This window comes from Felis catus, chromosome A2 (genome assembly GCF_018350175.1).
Source record: "Felis catus isolate Fca126 chromosome A2, F.catus_Fca126_mat1.0, whole genome shotgun sequence".
Lineage (NCBI taxonomy): Eukaryota > Metazoa > Chordata > Mammalia > Carnivora > Felidae > Felis > Felis catus.
In genome coordinates, this window is record NC_058369.1 from 118,806,032 (window position 1) to 118,826,305 (window position 20,274).

The 20,274-nt window shown below is 39.1% G+C and overlaps 1 long non-coding RNA gene across 1 annotated transcript in view; it reads right to left on the reverse strand.

The window, feature by feature from the left end:
- Window positions 1–20,274, reverse strand: part of LOC102901262 — a 126,275-nt gene that overhangs the window by 72,578 nt on the left and 33,423 nt on the right. The window contains exon 3 of the long non-coding RNA XR_006594300.1: window positions 15,103–15,168. This is a non-coding gene — a long non-coding RNA (uncharacterized LOC102901262). The remainder of the gene's footprint in view (window positions 1–15,102; window positions 15,169–20,274) is intronic.

Below are 20,274 nucleotides of genomic sequence, written 5' to 3' on the forward strand. Positions count from 1 at the left end.
AGGGGTGCCTGGTTGGCTTGGTCAGTAGAGCATGTGGCTCTCAATCTCAGGGTCATGTGTGTGAGCCCCACATTGAATGTAGAGATTACTTAAATTAAAATTAAAAAAAAAAAGACTAAGCAACTTAGGATTCATACTGGAAAATCCACTGATTCTGCCTTCTTTTAAAATATGTCCAGTTCTTATCCAGTTAACATGAAGAAACCACTGTCTCTCTAGAGGAAAGCTTGTTTTATATTATCAGTGAATCTCTGAATAAATAGCTTATGTATAAATATCTAAGTTATAAGTTAGCGGATTTTAAATAGTTTTTTGACCCTTTTGAAAAATAATTACATAAATGTTTCTTATTTCTGGGTGAGAAATACTACTTTATATGCAGTTTGGTTTTCTTTTATTTATTATTTATTTATTTGTTGAGAGAGAGAGAGAGAGAGAGAGAGCAAGGGGAAGGGTAGAGGGAAAAGAAGGAGGGAATCTCAAGCAGGCTCCATGCTGTCAGCTCAGAGCCCAATTTGGGGCTCGATTCCATGAACCATGAGATCATGACTTGAGCTGAAACCAAGAGTCAGATGCTTCATCAACTGAGCCACCCAGGTGCCCCTACAGTTTTAGTTTTCTATTTATAGATATGATTGATGTATCATACCCAAAAAAAGGATCTTCATGTTTATAAAATGTAATTTTTAGGTTTACTTAGAATACATTTTATTTAATAAGTTAAAATTCTTTTGATACACTATTACATGCAAAAACTTGTTTAAAAAATAAAAATATTTTAAAAAAGAACTCCCTTATACTCAATGTTTAATGTTTCTGGTTGCTGCTTTCACATCCATGCAATATGCAGGGTACAGTATGGTGTCCAAGAGTATGCTGACTACCTCCTAGCCACGTGGAGAGCTGTTCAGTGTGTAAATCTGTCTTTACCTAGGTTGGTTTTGCATCTGTGGGATCCACTTTTTTTGTTCAGTAGTTTGAACTATATATGATAAACTGTATAATCTGTAAAGTTTTTATAGAATAAATATTCAGCTGTGAAGCTGGTTAGATAAAACTAATATTTCTTAACACACACACACACACACACAGAGTAAGACATTCAGTTATGTTTCTGAAATTGTCACCTTCAAATCTTCAAAAAAATATTTTTCAAAAGCGTAAAGTTATTAAACTGATTGAAATTTAAAATGAAACTTTTCCAGGGTTATTGATCAAATTTTTAAAAGAAAATTATATTTTTATATAAATTATATTTTTATATAAATTATCTTTTTAGACCTTATCAATCTTCACAAAGGGGAAAACAAATTACTCAATTTGCTCTTCCTCCAGAGTTACTCAGATTTCACAGTTATTTAGAGTTTAAATATGCTTTTCTCAATGAACCTCAGAAAAGTTCTTCAAAGTAAGTAACAACACGGGTCCTGATAAGTTCCTTACAATTTAATTAACCCCAAATGTTAAAGAACCTTGCTATTTCTAATACAGTAATTATCCCATAAAATGCACCTCTTGAAAATGTTACTACAGAAAATTTTAGAGAAATCTGATTGCGTGGCGTGGTCATACTAAAGCTCCTTTTTTTTTGTATCTGCCTTATTATCCTCACTCAGGACAAATATTTATAAAAATGAAACCAATTATTTGACATTTATGTCTTCTTTCATCTGGCTCCTTAAAGAAAAAAAAAAAAAAGAATAAACCTAAGAAAGAAGTTAGGAAGGAAGGAAGGAAGGAAGGAAAGAAAGAAAGAAGGGAGGGAGGGAGGGAGGGAGGGAGGGAGAAGGTAGGAAGGAACTGGGAGGGAAGGAAGGAAAGAAAGAAAAAACCACCTTTGGGTTTACATGTGAACATCAGTAGTAATATTGAGTTTTCTTCCTTAACCATGCAAATCATGATATTTCTTTGCAATAATAATAAATTAGAAGTATCTTCCATTTTACCATCAATCCATAAGCAGTACGTAACATTGATATAAATTATATATTTGCATATTTCAGGTATATTTCATTTTTTTAAGTACAGTAATAATCTGTTATGTCAGCTTGCAACTATGCCTTATTTATTAACAGAGGGAAAACATAGATCCATATCAAAACTATGACATAAAATCCCACATATATAATTATTAACCTTAGAAAGCTTATGATTAAACTACCTCTTGATTTTGTCATTCCAGCAAGCCTTTAATAAACTGTTAAATATTATACGTTTAAGATATGTCATTTGTATTTTAAATGCTTTACCCTTTACTGAGGTTTTTTATTTGACATGTGTCCAAGATACAAAGATAAATCTTCTCTCTTGCTCTTTGATAAGGTATCAGAGTTCACTTAAAGGTTTAAGAATAGAGCTGTTGAACCATTTTTTTTCTATTGCAAGTTATATATGAGAATTGGTAGCAGCCTGTTGAAAGGACTTTACCTGTGCATAAGAGTCCTTATCTCACCTCTATCTATCATGCTATCAATTTCTTTAATACAGGAGTTTACCTTTGGGCGGCTCATACACCAGCTGTCAATCTGTCCTCACCTTGAGACTTTGCAGCAAGCCAAACTCAGGTGTATTGAAGCTTCTCAAGAATTGATTGTTTTCCTTCTTTCTCCAACTAGGGCAGGTGTAGTCAAAATGCAAGCCTCTGGCACTCCAGATGTGCTTTGTCACAGTGCAGAGCCAGAACTTTTTTATTTCTGCCTCCCAGGTCACAACTTCTTATCTGGAAAATTTCTAGATTTTCTTGTCCTCATTTTACCTTTGCCCCTACCCCCACATTCCCTCACTAAAGCATTTAACATGGTAGCTTTGAAAAGACGGAAACAACTCAAATGCCCATCAAATAAATTATGGTACTCCATAAAATGAATTAGTATGCATCGTTTAAAAAAAAGCAAGAAGAAGAAGGAAAAGAGGATGTTGTCTAAGTACTAACATGGAGAGATTTCCAAGACACATTAAGTAAAAAAGGAAGATACAGATTAATATTACCTTTTGCATTAAAAAAGTTTAAAAACATTCACGATTGCTTCTTACATTCATAAGGAAACTCTGAAAAGATACACTGAACACTAAACACTGGTTACAGAGCTGAGGTGTGTGGAAAGTAGGCACACAGAGAGTGGGAGGGACAATTTTCATGATACACCTTCTTATATCTTTTCATTTATTTTTGAACGATATGATTATATCACCTATTCAAAAATTTTAAATTTTTGTAGTGTTTATTTCTTTTTTGAGAGAGAGAGAGAGACAGAGTATGAGTGGGGGAGGGGCAGAGAGAGGGAGACACAGAGTCTGAAGCAGGCTCCAGGCTCTGAGCTGTCAGCACAGAGCCCGATGTGGGGCTCAAACTCATGAACCTTGAGATCATGGCCCGAGCCCAAGTCAGACACTTAGCCGACTGAGCCAGCCAGGCACCCCACCTAAAAACGTAAATTTTTAAAAAAGAAATAGTAGCTTTATTCAGTGCAAGGAAGCTAAAAGAAAAAAAGAATATACTAAAGAAAGTCTCATTGTAAGGCTACTGGCATTATAGTTTGGCAGAGAGAATAAATTATCAGGAAATAGAGAAATAAAATTTAGAAAAGCATCAGTGATAGAAGCTACAATTGGTTCTGACTGAAGAATAGGCTAAAAGACCTCCAAAATATTTACTAATCTTATATCTTTACTGATTTGCATCTGTGTGTTAAAAGTGAGCAAAAAGAGGGGTGCCCGGATGGCTCAGTCGGTTAAGCAACTGACACTTGATTTCGGCTCGGGTCATGATCTCACGGTTCGTGAGTTCAAGCCCCACTGACAGCACAGAGCCTGCTTGGAATTCTCGCCCTCTCCCTCTGCTCCTCCCCCGCTCACACGCATGCACACGCTCTCTCTCCCTCTCAAAATAAATAAACTTTAAAAAATAAAATAAAAATAAAAGCGAGCAAAAAAATACTTTGAAGAGGAATTACAGCATAGCAAGTTCAAATGCTCTCTCCTTAAGCGCTTGCCTCAATTTACTAAAAGACAACCACTGTGTTGTCGCCTTTACATCTCTGATTCCAAAGGCAGCAGGTGAAGTGTGATGGCCTGAGCCCCAATGCCTGCTTTACCATTTAGTGGCTGTATGGTCTGTGCACATTATTTAACTCTTTATTTCATCATCTGGACAGTGAGGATAAGAATGGTTGGGGCGCCTAGGTGGCGCAGTCGGTTAAGCGTCCGACTTCGGCTCAGGTCATGATCTCGCGGTCTGTGAGTTCGAGCCCCGCGTCGGGCTCTGGGCTGATGGCTCAGAGCCTGGAGCCTGTTTCCGATTCTGTGTCTCCCTCTCTCTCTGCCCCTCCCCCGTTCATGCTCTGTCTCTCTCTGTCCCCAAAAAAATAAACGTTGAAAAAAAATTAAAAAAAAAAAAAGAATGGTACCTACCTTACAAGGTCACCGGGAGGATTAATTAATACCCAAGAAGCATGTACCTGGCCTCACACTAAGAAGTGTGTAACGTTTGCTACTTTACCTATTCTTCAAATGTCTTACCGTTTATCTTTAAAAGTGCTGTCTCCCTGGGCTAGTACTTACCTTTTGCATTAAGGCTTCTTCTTCTTCTTCTTTTTTTTTTTTTTTTTTTTTTTTTTTGTCCCTATCCTTTCCTGCCTCCTTTCTTTTTAAAAGAAGGATGCAACCAGTCACTAAAATACTCCCACAGAGTTTCTGAGACAAGATCATCCCAGAGAAAGGTACTCATAAAGGAAACAGAAAGTACGGAGTTTGCCAGAGAAATTCAGATTAAAAATAGTTGCGTAAAGTTGGCTCTTTACATTTCTATATCGTTCTGCAAAACTATACATTCATCTCATTTGATGCTCACAACAACCCTCTGAGACCATCAAGGCAGATAAAGAAAAAAGGGCAAAGGAGGTTAAAGGGTTGCCTGAGGCTAAACTGCATAGTACAAGTTAGTGACAATGTCTGACTGGCTCAGTTCAACAATTTATTGAACACCTGCTAAGGCCTGGGCACTGCGCTGACCTCCACATTCCAAAATGCTCTTTACTACAAAGACTTTCCATGGTATGAAGCATCTCTCAGAGTTTCACTCAACTTGATGATCATACTACTTAAAAGCTACTGTGACATCATTAGAGTAGAAAGGACCAGGGATTCCTTGGCAAAAGATCTTGGGCAAACAACTTAATCTCTTTAAGTCAGTTTTCTTATCCCTTAATGCTTGAGTAATACTTACCACTAGGTGGTTGTAAAGGTTAAATGAGAGTGAATAAAAAAGAAGTTTGTAAACTGTAAAGTTCCGTAGTAGATATTAGTTATTATTGTTATCTGATTTAGCAGTGGAATGCAAGATCAAACCTAGGTGGTGGGGGGGGGGGGGGGGGGGGAAGGCCTGATAGAAAAACATCCCTAGGCCCCCAGCCCTTAAAAGACCTCCCAGGGAAAGTAGCAAGATTACAAAAACTCACACTATCTCCCCTGCAGAGGGCACCCACTGAGCCAACAGGGGCAGGCCGCCTGGGTCAGTCCCATTTTAGCAAATGCGTTCCTTTCCATTTGCTCCAATTGGTGGTAGGAGGTGAAGGGGGGCAAACCAGACAGCTGGTGCGACATGAAACAGAAAGATCTGTGTTTTACCTTTGGAAGGAAAAAAAAAAAACTGTGGGAAATAGTAGGAGAACTAGAGAAGCAGGCAAGTGCTTGGGGCATTTCAGCTGGTAGGAGAGAGAACAAGAGAGAGACAAGCTGCCCAAGACAGATGCAATCCACACCCCTCCGTCTGCAATCAGAGAGAGGCTCACATGTCAGAAAAAAGTTTGTCCTCCCTCAGGGGAATTGTGAAGGATGTCAATGTTCTAGCCATGAGAAAACAAAAAAATCCATATAGAACATTCCAGCATGTGGAGGCCTGATACAGCTCCGAGTGATGTTCTATGGGACTCTGCCTCTTGCGGACTTCTCACTTGGACCCGGAATGTCAGCAGGAGGCATGCGTCACAGCGGAGGGGAAGTGGTGTCTGAAGCTGCTGGGAGACAGGCCCACTGTTTGTGACTTAGAAAAGCAGTAGAGAGAGGCAGCTAAGTCAGCCAATTGTTGATCAAACTACCCGAGCTCAAATCCCACTCCTTTGCCTCTGTGCTTAACCTGTGTGATTTTGAGTTGCTCACCGTTGGTAATTTGCTCAACTTTGGCAGCAAAGATGCTTAACTTTGCTAAGCTTCAGTTTCCTGATCTATAAAATGAAGGTTAATAATAATACCTTCCTTAGGATGCTGCAATGAGGGGCGCCCGGGTGGTTCAGTCAGTTAAACATCCGACTCTTGATTTTGGCTCAGGGCATGATCTCAGGGTTCGTGAGTTCGAGCCCCACAATAGGCTCTGAGCAGAGCCTGCTTGGGATTCTCTCTCTCTCTTTCTCTCTCTCTCTGCTCCTCCCCCGCTTGCGCTCTCTCTCTCTCTCACTCTCTCCCCCTCTCTAAAAATAAATAAACATTTTTTAAAAAGTGTTCCCTTTAAAAAAAAAAGATGCTGCAATGATTAAATAAGATAATATTTCTACAGCAAATAGAAAGTGCCTGGCACACAGTAAGCAGCCAATAAATGTTGGCTATTACAGCATTGTTTCAAAAGGCCAGTTTACTAGCTTACCTCAGTTCCTAAGGCTTAGAGAACAGGAAGTTAGGGTGAAAGAAAGTGAAAACTTTCCTGTAGCATCAAACTTAAGAACAGACCTTGCGTACTCACTGGCAACTGAGACAATGTTCAAGTGTTTCTGTTTCATGAGTTACTGTAGATGACAGGCTGAACATCTGTATAGAAAGGCAGCATATGCCAGTTACTAAATACCTGGAATCAGAGCTGGATTTGGATCCCGGCTCCACCTCTCACTAGCTCTGTGACCTCGTACAAGTCACATAAACTTTACACCTCTGTTCCACAATTGTAAAATGAGGATGATAACAATAATGATAGTATCTACCTCATAATGTGGGAGTGAGGATAAAATGAGACAGCACATGTCTTAGTACAGGCCCTGGCCCATGAGAAGTGTTTAATAATCTATAACTATTATTGTTTTCTTCTCTGCAAAAAAAAGAAATAGAGGGTTGTTTGCTAATTAAATTTAAAGCCCACCTCTGAGGGGTACCTGGGTGGCTCACTCAGTTAAGCATCCGACTTTAGCTCAGGTCATGATCTCAAGGTTGGTGAGTTCAAGCCCCGTGTCAGGCTCTGTGCTGACAGCTCAGAGCCTAGAGCCTGCTTCGGATTCTGTCTCCCTCTCTCTCCCTGCCCCTCCCCTGCTCTCACTCTGTCTCTCTCTTAAAAATAAATAAACATTGGGGCACCTGGGTGGCTCGGTCGGTTAAGCGTCCGACTTCAGCTCAGGTCACGATCTCACGGTCCGTGAGTTCGAGCCCCGCGTCGGGCTCTGTGCTGACAGCTCAGAGCCTGGAGCCTGCTTCACATTCTGTGTCTCCCTCTCTCTCTGGCCCTCCCCCGTTCATGCTCTGTCTCTCTCTGTCTCAAAAATAAATAAACATTAAATAAATAAATAAATAAACATTAAAAAAAATTAATAAAAAAAATAACAAATAAAAAATAAAGCCCACCTCTGAGTAGAGAAAGCAAAACATACTGTCTATTGGAAATCAGTTCTTGCTCTCATCAGAAGTAACTTTCTCTTTTAAGAATTTATTAGTCTTTCCTAAGAAGTAATTTACCCAGGCAATCAGAATAGTTTTATTTTTTTAATCATTCTTTTTTTTTAAGTTTATTTGTTTATTTATTATTTGAGAGAGAGAAGAACGCACCCATGTACGCATGTGAGCAAGGGGCAGAGAGAGAGGGACATTGAGAATCCCAAGCAGGCTCTGCACCGTCAACACGGAGTCTGACCCGGGTGGTATCCTACAAACCCCGAGATCATGACCTGAGCCAAAATCAACAGGGGGGATGCCTAACTGACTGAGCCACTCCAGTGCCCCCAGAATACTTTAAGATTGGTCTATCATATGATCTGGTTCTCATTATTGTGGGTTTTTTTTAAATATTTATTTATTTTGAGAGAGAGAAAGAGAGAGAACAAGCAGGGGAGGGGCAGAGAGAAAAGGAGAGAGAGAAGCCCAATGCAGGGCTCGATCTCACTACCAGGAGAGCATGACCTGAGTCAAAATCAAGAGTTGGACACTTAACTCAGCTATCCAGACACCCCTCTCATTATTGTGATTTAACTAAACTAAGCAGAAAATTTATTTGAGGTTTGGAAAATCTGAATTGTCTCTGAGGCTATGAATGATATTCTGCCCATATTTATGTGTTCTATTGTATTTTATAATTAAGTCATAGTCATAAAAGCAATAAGGCAAATGTCTCAAAAATTCTAGCAAAAATAAAACGCATTCACTTTAAGGTGTGCCTTACAATAACTCACTCCAGGTATTTTTAAGTTTGCCAGTTCAGTAAAATTCAGTAGTAACAAAATCTTAAAATGTATACTAAGCAGTTGTGATGAGCACAGGGTGATGTATGGAAGTGCTGAATTAGTGTATTGTACAACAGAAACTAATATAACACTGTATGCTAACTAGCTGGAATTTTAAAAAATAAGTAAGTAAAACTAAAAATTAAAAATGTATATTAGGCACATAAAAAATATATATACGCCCATTCATTTATTAAGTCAATAAGCATTTCTGAATGCCCACTATGTGCCAGACGCTGCCCTGTTTTAAATCAAACACACTGTATTCCTTCACTCTTACAAAGTTCTTTCATTTATCTTTACCTACGTTTCATTCAAATTTTCAGATTCGCTGATAATATTGCAACCTGATTAAATCGGTTAAATATGTAAAACTCTGTCACTTTAAGACTTTGTAACATTTTCCATTAACATTCCTCTCTGGCTTTATGTACTTGATGGGTGCTGTGGGATGTAGCATAAATTATCTGCCTTCAGCAAAACGAACAGCTGAAATGCACTGCTTCCTGACAGCGCTTGTTAGGCCGTGAGCTGCTGTGAGCACGTACTGTACTCGCGACTGCCTGCCTTTCAGTCGCCTCAAGAAAAGTAGTTAAGTGGTTCAAAACATAGGAGCTGGTCATCCACTAGCCAAAACAGCCCGGTATTTTAGCACGATGCTTAGGTGTCAATTAATAAACATGACGAAAACAATCCTGGAATGTTTATTTTTAAAGAAAAGTATCATCTCCTAGAAATAAGCCCACGCCTATATGATCAACGATTCTCCAACAAAGGAGGCAAACATACACAGTGGAGAAAAGATAGTTTTTTCAATAAATAGTGCTGGAGGAACTAGACGGCTACATGCCAAAGAATGAAACAGGACCAGCTTCTTACACCATATATAACAGTAAACTCAAAATAGACTGGAGACCTAAATGTGTCTCTAATCCATGAAACCATAAAACTCCTAAAAGAAAATATAGGCAGTAATCTCTTGGACATTGGCCTTAGCAATGTATTTATAGATATGTCTCCTCAGGCAAGGAAAACAAAAAACAAAAAACTATTGGGACTACACCAAAATAAAAAGCTTTTGCACAACAAAGGAAACCATCAACAAAATGAAAAGGCAAGCTAGTGAATGGAAGAGGGTATTTGCAAATGATATATCTAACAAGGGGTTAATATCCAAAATTTATAAAGAACTCATACAACCCGGGGCGCCTGGGTGGCTCAGTTGGTTAAGGATCCGGCTTCGGCTCAGGTCACGATCTCATGGTTCATGGGTTCAGGCCCCACATGGGGCTCTATGCTGACAGCTTGGAGCCTGGAGCCTGCTTCAGATTCTGTGTCTCCCTCTCTCTCTGCCCCTCCCCTGTCTACGTTCTGTCTCTCTCTCAAAAATAAATAAATATTAAAAAGAACTCCTACAACTCAAAACCAAAAAGAATCAGAGACAATTCAATTAAAAATGGGCAGGGCGACTGGCTGGCTCAATCAGTACAGCATGCAACTCTTGATCTTGGGGTCATGAGTTGGAGCCCAAGTTGGGCATAGAGATTACCTAAAAAAAGAAATAAAAAATTTAAAAATGGGCAAAGGACCTGAAGAGACATTTTTTTCCAAAGAAGACATACAGATGGCCAACAGATACAGGAAAAGGTGCTGAGGGTCATTAATCATCAGGGAAATGCAAATCAAAACCACAATGAGATATCACCTCATACCAGTCAGAATGACTACTATCAAAAGGACAAGAAATAAGCGTTGACAAGGATATAAAGAAAAGAAAACCCTTATGAGCTGTCAATCGGAATATAAATTGGTACGGCCATATGGAAAACAGTATGGAGGGTCCTCAAAAAATTAAAAATAGAAATATCATATGATCCAGGAATTCCACTACTGGATCTTTACCCAATGAAAACAAAAACACTAATTTGAAAAGATATATGCACCTTTAAGTTTACTGCAGCACTATTTATAAGAGCCAAGATATGGAAGCAACCCAGGTGTCCATTGATGGATGAATAGATAAAGGAGATGTGGTGTATATACACAATAGAATATTGCTCAGCCATAAAAAAGGACAATATCTGGCCATTTGCAACAACATGGACGGACCTAGAGGGTATTATGCTAAGTGAAATAAGCCAGACCAAGACAAATATCACATGGTTTCACTTATATGTGGAATCTAAGAGACAGAACAAATGAACAAACAAAGAAACAAATGAAAAACAGACCCTTAAGTACAGAGAATGAACTCATAGTTGTCAGGGGGGAAGTTGGCAGGAGAAGGAGATTAAGAGGTACAAACTTCCAGTTATGAAATAAATGTCACAGAGATGAAGGGTGCAGCGCAGGGAATATGTCAATAGTACTGCAATGGCATTCTGTGGTGACAGATGGTGACTGCACTTATTGTGGTGAGCCCTGAGTAATGTACAGAATTGGCAGATCACCCTGCTGCACACCTGAAAAAGATTTGCTGTATACCTGAAGCTAAAACAGCATTGCATGCCACTTAGACTTCAATAATAAATAACTCTTAGAAATACAGTATCACCACATACTAACGCTTTATGCCGCCAATAGGGTAAAAGCCAACGACAGGATAGGATGAAATATTTTTAGCAAAATCCTTCTGAGAGAGCCTAGGAAAAGAATAAGTACATATTTAAAACGCAAAAATCATTGTTTATTTGTCTAAAAACTACTCTTCAGATATCACCTCTTGCAGTCTCTCTCCTCAACCATTTGCTTGCCCTGTCTGGAATACCCTGCCTCCCCCTCCATCTCCACACCATGCCTCATGAAAATTCTTTCCAGTCTTGCACAGCCAAGTGCAAGCCCACACTCTGGGCACTCATTCATCACCCTTCTAACCTCTTCTGCAGCTGCTTCCAGGTCACGTTGCTTTATAGCTATTGGTGTCTAAAACTATCTCCTCAACTCAAAAGAGTTTCTTCATTTTGTATTTCCCACTGCACCTAGTTCAAACTCAGTTAATGATCAAGTGACTGAACTTGGGTGAGACATTCACACTTTATGTACCTCAATTTCCTCATGTAGCCAATGGGCATAACAATATATATCTGCCCCGCCTAACTGGAGTTTGCCAGGCCATCAAGTTAATAATAAATGTAAATGCACTTCTTAAGTGCTACATATTCTTTGGAAAGCCATTTGGCAATATTTATCATGAGCCTTAAATTTTTTCATTTAATCCTATTCACTAATTATACTTCCAGTTACCAATCCCAAGGAAAAACTATAAACATAGAATAATTTTTAAAACACTGCTAAAATATCATTTATTAGTAAAAAACATGAAATAATTTAAGCATTCAACAAAATTAAGTGGCTGAGTAAGTTACTGCACATAAATTCAATAAAACATTATTATACCATTTTTAAATCATTAAAATTATTTTAAAAGATGATGTAATAGTCAACAACATGAGAAATGTTTAAGATGTAGTATTAAAAGAAAAACATGAAGGGCACCTGGCTGGCTCAGTCGGCAGAGCATGTGACTCTAGACCTTGGAGTCATGAGTTCAAGCCTCACATTGGGGTAGAGGTTACTTTTAAAAAAATAAAATACCTAAAGCATTTTTTTAAATGCATGAATATCAAAATTGTACATCTAATTTGATAAGTATGTAAAAAGGAAATATCTACTCACAAAAAATTGATTAGAAGGAAGTATACCAAAATACTAACTATGGTTATTTTGGAGCAAATGTTTAATGAGTATTTTTCCTTCTTATTTTATATTTTCAAAATATTGTATAAGAAGAACATATTACTTTTTAAAAAAAGAAACTTTGAACAGTAGTTAAAAAGCTACATAAATTGGGGTGCCTGGGTGGCTCAGTAGGTTAAGTGTCTGACTCCTGACTTCAGCTCAGGTCATGATCACAGTCACAGTTCATGGGATCAAGCCCCGTGTGATCAGCACACAGCCTGCTTAAAATTCTCTCTCTCTCTTTCTTTCTCTCTCCCCCCCCCCCCCCCCGCTTGTGAACTCTCTCTCTATCAAAATAAATAAATTTTAAAAAAATAAAGTGCATCTCTTAGGGAAGATTGTCATTCCCATTTTCTTTCTAGTAACATGTATAGTGACTTAACTTCCATAGAGAACAGCTTTTACTGAGGAAAACAAGAAATCTAACCTTTGAATTTATTCCAAACCTAAATCTTCCTTTTAGAGCACTTAAATAAGAAACTTTTTATTTGACCATTGTCATTGTTCTTTCCCAAGTTAATCTTACTAATATGCGTTTTCATTGAAATTGTCCACTCACATCTAACTGACCCAAATGCCTTATCAAGTGCCCAAATCAGGTCAAGGAGAAGGGCTGCTAGTGGTGCTATTTTAAGAGGAAACAAAATGCCAGAAAGCTAGACCAGTTCCTATTCTGTCAAAAACACCCCTTTTTTTGGCACATACATGTTACAGTTCACTAACGGGAGAAACAGTGACAAGCTGACAAGGTAGCTCATTCCTAGAGAAGAGTTTGGCTATTTTTGTCTGTGGATTTGCATGGAAACCTTTTCCACGAAAGTATAGTTAACATATAAAGTCTTATATTATGGTTTCCGACTAGGAAATTTTGGAATTACTTCCTAGCTGTAGAGAATCACCCAGTTCTTTCAAGAACCAGAAGTATGTTCACGTCCTATATTGAGTATCTAGCATATTGCCTGCACTCAGTAGATACTCAATCAACATTTGTTAAGCCAGTGACACAATAACACAATTGACTTTTTGAGAAGAGACTGCCAAGTTGTACCATGCTGCAATAGGCACTAGAGCTAATTAGCTCAGCTTATTTCTAGAAGGAGCTGAAGTCAGGGGCTCACTCCCTAAAAGGTCTTTTGGCCTGGTTCTAGTCACAATTTCATATCTTGTTCCAATAAGCCATCTCTCTCATGGATGCAAAGAGAATCAGGCAAAATAGGTTAGCACAATTCATCACCACTCCAAAACAGACCATTCCGAAATTACTTACTTAGAAATCAAACTGATAACAAATGAGGTTTGCATCATTTTGATATGGAAAGAAAGTTTCAATATTTTAGTATGTTAAAATTAGTTATAAGAGTAAAATAGTAACATTAATTACTGATCCCTGAACTAATACAAACTAATATTTGACCCTGTCTCATTTTATTATAACTAAAATAGTTTGTCACACAGGTCTATTTCTTAGGACAATAGTCTTGTGATGGCTAGGAAACATCATTTAATTCGAAGCATTTCACCAAAGGACTTCTATTTTTTGGATTAAAGAATTTCAATAATATGCTTTGCAAAATAAATATATAATATGAATGTATGCAAGACATGCAACCTAAAAAAGACACCTTTTCCAAGGACCCTCAAATAAGCTATCGTGAATACAGCCAGTTTCAGAAGTTTGAATACAGGCGAGTTTTAATTTGTATTAAGATCTCACTAGCTTTAACAGCTCAGGAAAGTCAAGTAGCTTCTGTCTGTACATTTTCTTACTGTGAAAGTAAAGATAATGCTACTTAGTGCTTCACAGGGGGTACTGCGCAAATCAACTGGTTAGTGTTCTTAATGTTCTTAAAGCACTGCCTAAGTGCTAATCACTAGGGTGCATTGTATATCTCTTCGCAATTATCTGCCACCTTAAAATTTTATGGCTTATAAGGGTGTCTCACTCCTCAACTACTTAAAAAAAAAAAGGTTAAGGAAAGTTCAAGAAGTTAAAAAAAAAAAAAAGAAGCACATGGGCTAAGTTAGAGTAGAAGAAAGAGACATTTGGAATTTGGCACATTTTATTACCTGCTTTTCATTACACCAAGTTACATGCTTCCTAGACTAAAAACCAATTGACTTTATGTTTTAAATAGGTGAATTGTGTAGCATGTGAATTATATCTCAATAAAACTATTATAAAAATAATAACATCCGACCTCATTATTATACCAGAAAAAAAATATATACTCCTTTGAAGTGTGGATCATTATGCTAGGAAAAAGAATTTTATTCATACACATTGAGTCAAAATATGTGACATAGTTTTAAGAAATCAATTTATAATAGAACTAAACAGTTACATGGTGCATTGAGATAAAGTTATAACTTACTTTTAATAATTTAATTATTAGTTATAATCACTATATATTTAATCTCATTGATTAAAACAGTCTATCTTAAGGGGCGCTTGGGTGGCTTGGTCGGTTAAGCGTCCGACTTCGGCTCAGGTCATGATCTCACGGTCCCTGAGTTCGAGCCCCGCGTCGGGCTCTGTGCTGACAGCTCAGAGCCTGGAGCCTGTTTCAGATTCTGTGTCTCCCTCTCTCTCTGCCCCTCCCCTGTTCATGCTCTGTCTCTCTCTCAAAAATAAATAAACGTTTAAAAATAAATAAATAAAAATAAAAAATAAAACAGTCTATCTTAAAATCAATGAGACCAGATCTAGTTTGCTATGTTTGCTTTTGCTGACGTTGATGTCTTAGAATATTATTTGGGAGAGAAATTCTTAAATGCACAGAATGAAATTCAGCTGAATTCATAACAGTAGTAGTAGTAGCAGTAGTAAGTACATGTTTGTATAGTGTTTATAATTGCATCAGTTGGAAATGAATGTGAAGGGTTTAAGACTTACCCTACTTGCAAACAAACAAGCCAGCATGCCACAATTTCATGGATGTCAGCGGAAGACACAAGACTCCTGGATCAGAGATAAAGGACAGTTTATTACCTATGGAATGGCAATAGCAAGAGGAGTATTTTCTTGTGCCAGTTCTCCAAGATTCAATTCCCCCAGGGTGACACAGAAAGGACTAGGGGACACCTACACATATACAGTGGGTTGAATTAAAGAAGAGGAACTCTAAGCTCAGAAAATTTCAATCTTGGAGCACCTGGTGGCTCAGCTGGTTAAGCATCCAACTCTTAGTTTTGGCTCAGGTCAGGATCTCACAGATTCAGGAGTTAGAGTCCCGTGTAGGGCTCTATGCTAACAGCACAGAGCCTGCTTGGGATTCTCACTCTCTACCTCTCTCTCTGCCCCTCCCCCCCCCACTCTGTCTCTCTCTCAAAATAAATAAACTTTAAAAAAAAAAAGAAAGAAAGAAAATTTCAATCTTTTCTTTCTGCTCCAGAGAAAGACACCCTCTTCCAATGCTGTTTGCTATACCAACATTCTTGAAAAAATAGCCCTGGACAAAAGGCTGGCAATGGCAATGCTCATAAGACATGCAGAAATTTAGAGAACCAAGACGAATTATGTTCTCACACTTGTGACACATAGTGACCATATATCTTGGTTTGCTTGGGACAGCCCAACCTATTATCTATTGTCCAAACTTAATTATCAATAGCACCCCCTTTCACTCTCACAAATATCTCAGTTTGGACAATAAATTATATGCTCACTACATTTAAAATTCTTAAGAAATTCCTCTGCCTAGTCAGAGGAGTAATAATCTCACCAGTTAAGGTTTAGGTCAACCAAACAAGAATGAAGGTCAATACCAGACACAAAAGTTACCTGAAGATGGATTAAAGATTTTAATGTAAGACCTGAAACCATAAAACTAGAAGAAAACATAGGTGGCAAGCTCCTTAACACTGGCCTCGGAGATGATTTTTTGGGTATGACACCAAAAGTAAAGGCAACAACAACAACAAAATAAACAAGTGGGGCTACATCAAACTAAAAAGCTTTTGCAGAGCAAAGGAAACCACCAACAAAATGAAAAGGAAATAGAAAGAATGGGAAAAGATATTTATAAACCATATGCCTGATAAGGGATTAATATCCAAAACGCATAAGGAACAACTCAATAGCAGAAAAACGAACAATCCAACTGAAAATGGGCAGAGGAAAATTATGGAAAGAGCCTAAATGTCCATTAACTGATGAATGGATAAAGAAGATGTGGTTTACATATACAATGGAATACTACTTGGCAAATGCCATTTGCAGCAACGTGGATGGAACTAGAAGGTATTATGCTAAGTGAAATAAGTCAGTCAGAGAAAGATATCATATGTTTTCACTCATGTGTAGAACTTGAGAAACTTAACAGAAGACCATGGGGGAAGGGAAGGGGAAAAAAAGTTACAAACAGAGAAGGAGGGAGGCAAACCATAAGAGACTCTTTTTTTTTTTTTAACGTTTATTTATTTTTGAGACAAAGAGAGACAGAGCATGAACGGGGGAGGGTGAGAGAGAGGGAGACACAGAATCTGAAACAGGCTCCAGGCGCTGAGCTGTCAGCACAGAGCCTGACGCGGGGCTCGAACTCACGGACAGAGAGATCATGACCTGAGCCGAAGTTGGCCGCTCAACCGACTGAGCCACACAGGCGCCCCCATAAGAGCTCTTAAATACACAGAACAAGCTGAGGGTTGATGGGGGGTGGGGGAGGGGAAAGTGGGTGATGGGCATTGAAGAGGGTGCTCGTTGGGATGAGCACTGGGTGTTGTATGTAAGCCAATTTGACAATAAATTATATTCAAAAAATAATAAAATGGTCAGAGGATATGAATAAACAATTTTATTTTAAGTTTATGTATTTATGGGGGGGGGGGGGGAGGGGCAGAGAGAGAGGGAGAGAGAATTCCAAGCAGACTCTGCTGCCAGTGCAGAGCCTGATGCGGGGCTCCACCTCAGGAACCATGAGATCATGACCCAAGCTGAATCAAGAGTTGGATGCTTACCCGGCTGAGCCACCCAGACGCCCCTGAATAGACATTTTGTTCCAAAGAAGACACACTAATCGCCAATAGGTAGATGAAAAGGTGGTCAGCATCATTAACCATCGGGGAAGTGCAAATCAAAACCACAATGAAATATCACTTCGCACTTGTTAGAATGGCTAGTATCAAAAAGAAAAGAAATAACAAGTGTTGGCGAGGATGTGGAGAGAAAAGGGAACCCCTGTGCACTGTTGATGGGGGTGTAAGTTGATGCTGTCAATATAGAAAAAAAGTAGGAAGCTCCCTCAAAAAATTAAAAACGCTCATGATCATTCATCATCAGGAAAATGCATATCAAAACTACAATGAGATATCACCTCATACCAGTCAGAATGGCTAAAATCAAAAACACAAGAAACAACAAGTATGGGTGAGGATGCGGGAGAAAAGGAACCCCGTGCACTGTTGGTGGGAATGCGGATTACTGCAGCCACTCTGGAAAACAGTATGGAGGTTCCTCAAAAAGTTAAAAATAGGGGCGCCTGGGTGGCGCAGTCGGTTAAGCGTCCGACTTCAGCCAGGTCACGATCTCGCGGTCCGTGGGTTCGAGCCCCGCGTCGGGCTCTGGGCTGATGGCTCAGAGCCTGGAGCCTGTTTCCGATTCTGTGTCTCCCTCTCTCTCTGCCCCTCCCCCATTCATGCTCTGTCTCTCTCTGTCCCAAAAATAAATAAAAAATAAAAAATAAAAAAAAACGTTGAAAAAAAAAGTTAAAAATAAAAATTGTAGATCAATTTTTTAAAAAAATTTTTAATGTTTATTTCTGAGACAGAGAGAGACAGAGCATGAGTGGGGGAGGGGCAGAGAGAGAGGGAAACGCAGAATCCAAAGCAGGCTCCAGGCTCTGAGCTGTCAGCACAGAGCCCGACGCGGGGCTCGAACTCACAAACCGCGAGATCATAACCTGAGCCAAAGTCGGACGCCTAACCGACTGAGCCACCCAGGCGCCCCAAAAATTGTAGATCAATTTAAAAAAAAAAGAATGGAAGACAAAAGAGGGGAAAGTCAAATTATGGACATCATTTTAATAACCACTAAGTAAAAGGAACTTCAGGTACTTATCTAGGAAGAAAGAGATTATCTCAGGAAAAATTAAAAGCTGTTTTGATCATTAAGACAAGTCATTGAGAGGTGCCTGGGTGGCTCAGTCGATTGAGTGTCTGACTCTTGATTTTGGCTCAGGCCATCATCTCATGGTGCATGGGTTCAAGCCCCGCATCAGGCTCTGTGGTGACAGTGCAGAGCCTGCTTGGAATTCTCTCTCTCTGCCCCTTCCTGCTCACACACTCACTCTCCCTCTCTAAAAAACAAAACAAAACAAAGCAAACAAAACAAACAAACTTCAAAAGACAAGCCACTGAAAGGGATGCCTGGCTGACTCATTCAGAAGAACATGTGACTCTTGGTCTTGGGGTCAGGAGTTTGAGCCCTACACTGGGTATAGATGACAAGCCATTAAAAATGGCGACTGCAGGGGCGCCTGGGTGGCTCAGTTGGTTAAACGTCCAATTTTGGCTCAGGTCATCATCTCACGGTTTGTGGGTTCGAGCCCCACATCGGGCTCTGTGCTGACAGTTCAGAACCTGGACCCTGCTTTGGATTCTGTGTCTCCCTCTCTCTCTCTGCTCCTCCCCCACTCACACTCTGTCTCTCTCTCTCAAAAATAAATAAACATTATTATTTTTTTTTTTAATGGCAACTGCAGGGGCGCCTGGGTGACTCAGACACTTGAGCATCCAACTCTTGATTTCAGCTCAGGTCATAATCCCAGGGTTATGGTATCGAACCCCATGTCAGGCTCTGTGCTCAGCACAGAGCCTGCTTAAGATTATCTCTCTCCCTCTGCCCCTCTCCCCTGCTCACACAATCTCTCTCTAAAATTAAAAAAATAAAAATAAATAAATGGCAACTGCAGCTTTCAATAGCTGGTATAATAATTATATTATCTTGCCCAAATACTGTGCATCTTTATGAAAAAAACTGAGGTAATATTTATCCCGAGTATCCCCAAAACTAAGAAATAATTTTCTGACTCCTCATTTGGAGTTGTAAGGAATATTAAAAACATCCAGTGCGTTTCAGCCATAGCCACTCAATCCACACCTGCTGGGTTCCCTGTCCTCTCCCACCCTTCCAGATGGTTCAAACTGACTTCAACCACATTCCACTCTCGTCCTCATCCCTTTCCCCTACTCTCCCACTCCTGTGCTCAATTCTGACCCTTGTCTCTACAATCAATCCTGACCTTAGACAATAATGATTTAATGAGTTTTAACTCAATGCTATAGAACCAAGTTCAATGTACCCCTTTTGACTGGCCCAACTGGCTCAGTTTTTTGTCATGTGCCCTTCGGCCTTATTCCATAGGGCCATGTCTATCCAGATCTCACTTCTGGCAAAAGGCCTTCTTGTCAGGCCCCTCTCAGGGAAGAGGATCTTGCAGCACATCCTAAATCCTGAGGGAGGAGGTTTTGTAAAACCCACCTGACCATGCCAATTTTCAAATACCACAAGCTCCCGGATTCTCTGTACCTAAACCTTGCGTGGCTTGTTGAAGGACAATATCCCCACATGGGAATTTCAAGATATGTATAATTTTACTGTCACGTCTTGGGCCTCATTTACCAGCCTGGACTTCCTCTCTAGACCCACCCAGAGTCTCACAACAATGACCATTTCAAAAACCTCAGTTTGATTAGTCTTATTCCTTCTCCTCCTGACATTTCTGCCCTAGGTGGCCTATTCGTGCCTGACTCTATTCTGAATCATCATTGAGAATTTCTGTATTGCTTTTCTCTGTTCACAATTATACCTGAAGAATTAATTACATGATTCCAGCAGGTTATCAGTATGAAGTCAAAAAAGTTTAACAAAATAGTCTGTATTGCAAAATAGTTTCAGTGTGCAACAGATTATTAGAATGTCTAGCTTTGTTTGAGTTTATGAATTTTCAATTTATATGGGTCCTTAGGAAATCCCCTAAACCTCAATGTAAAATCAAATTTTGAAAACAGTAAAACTTGTATTTCTATTATTGCAGTTATGTTTTTAAAAAATCATGGGGGCACCTGG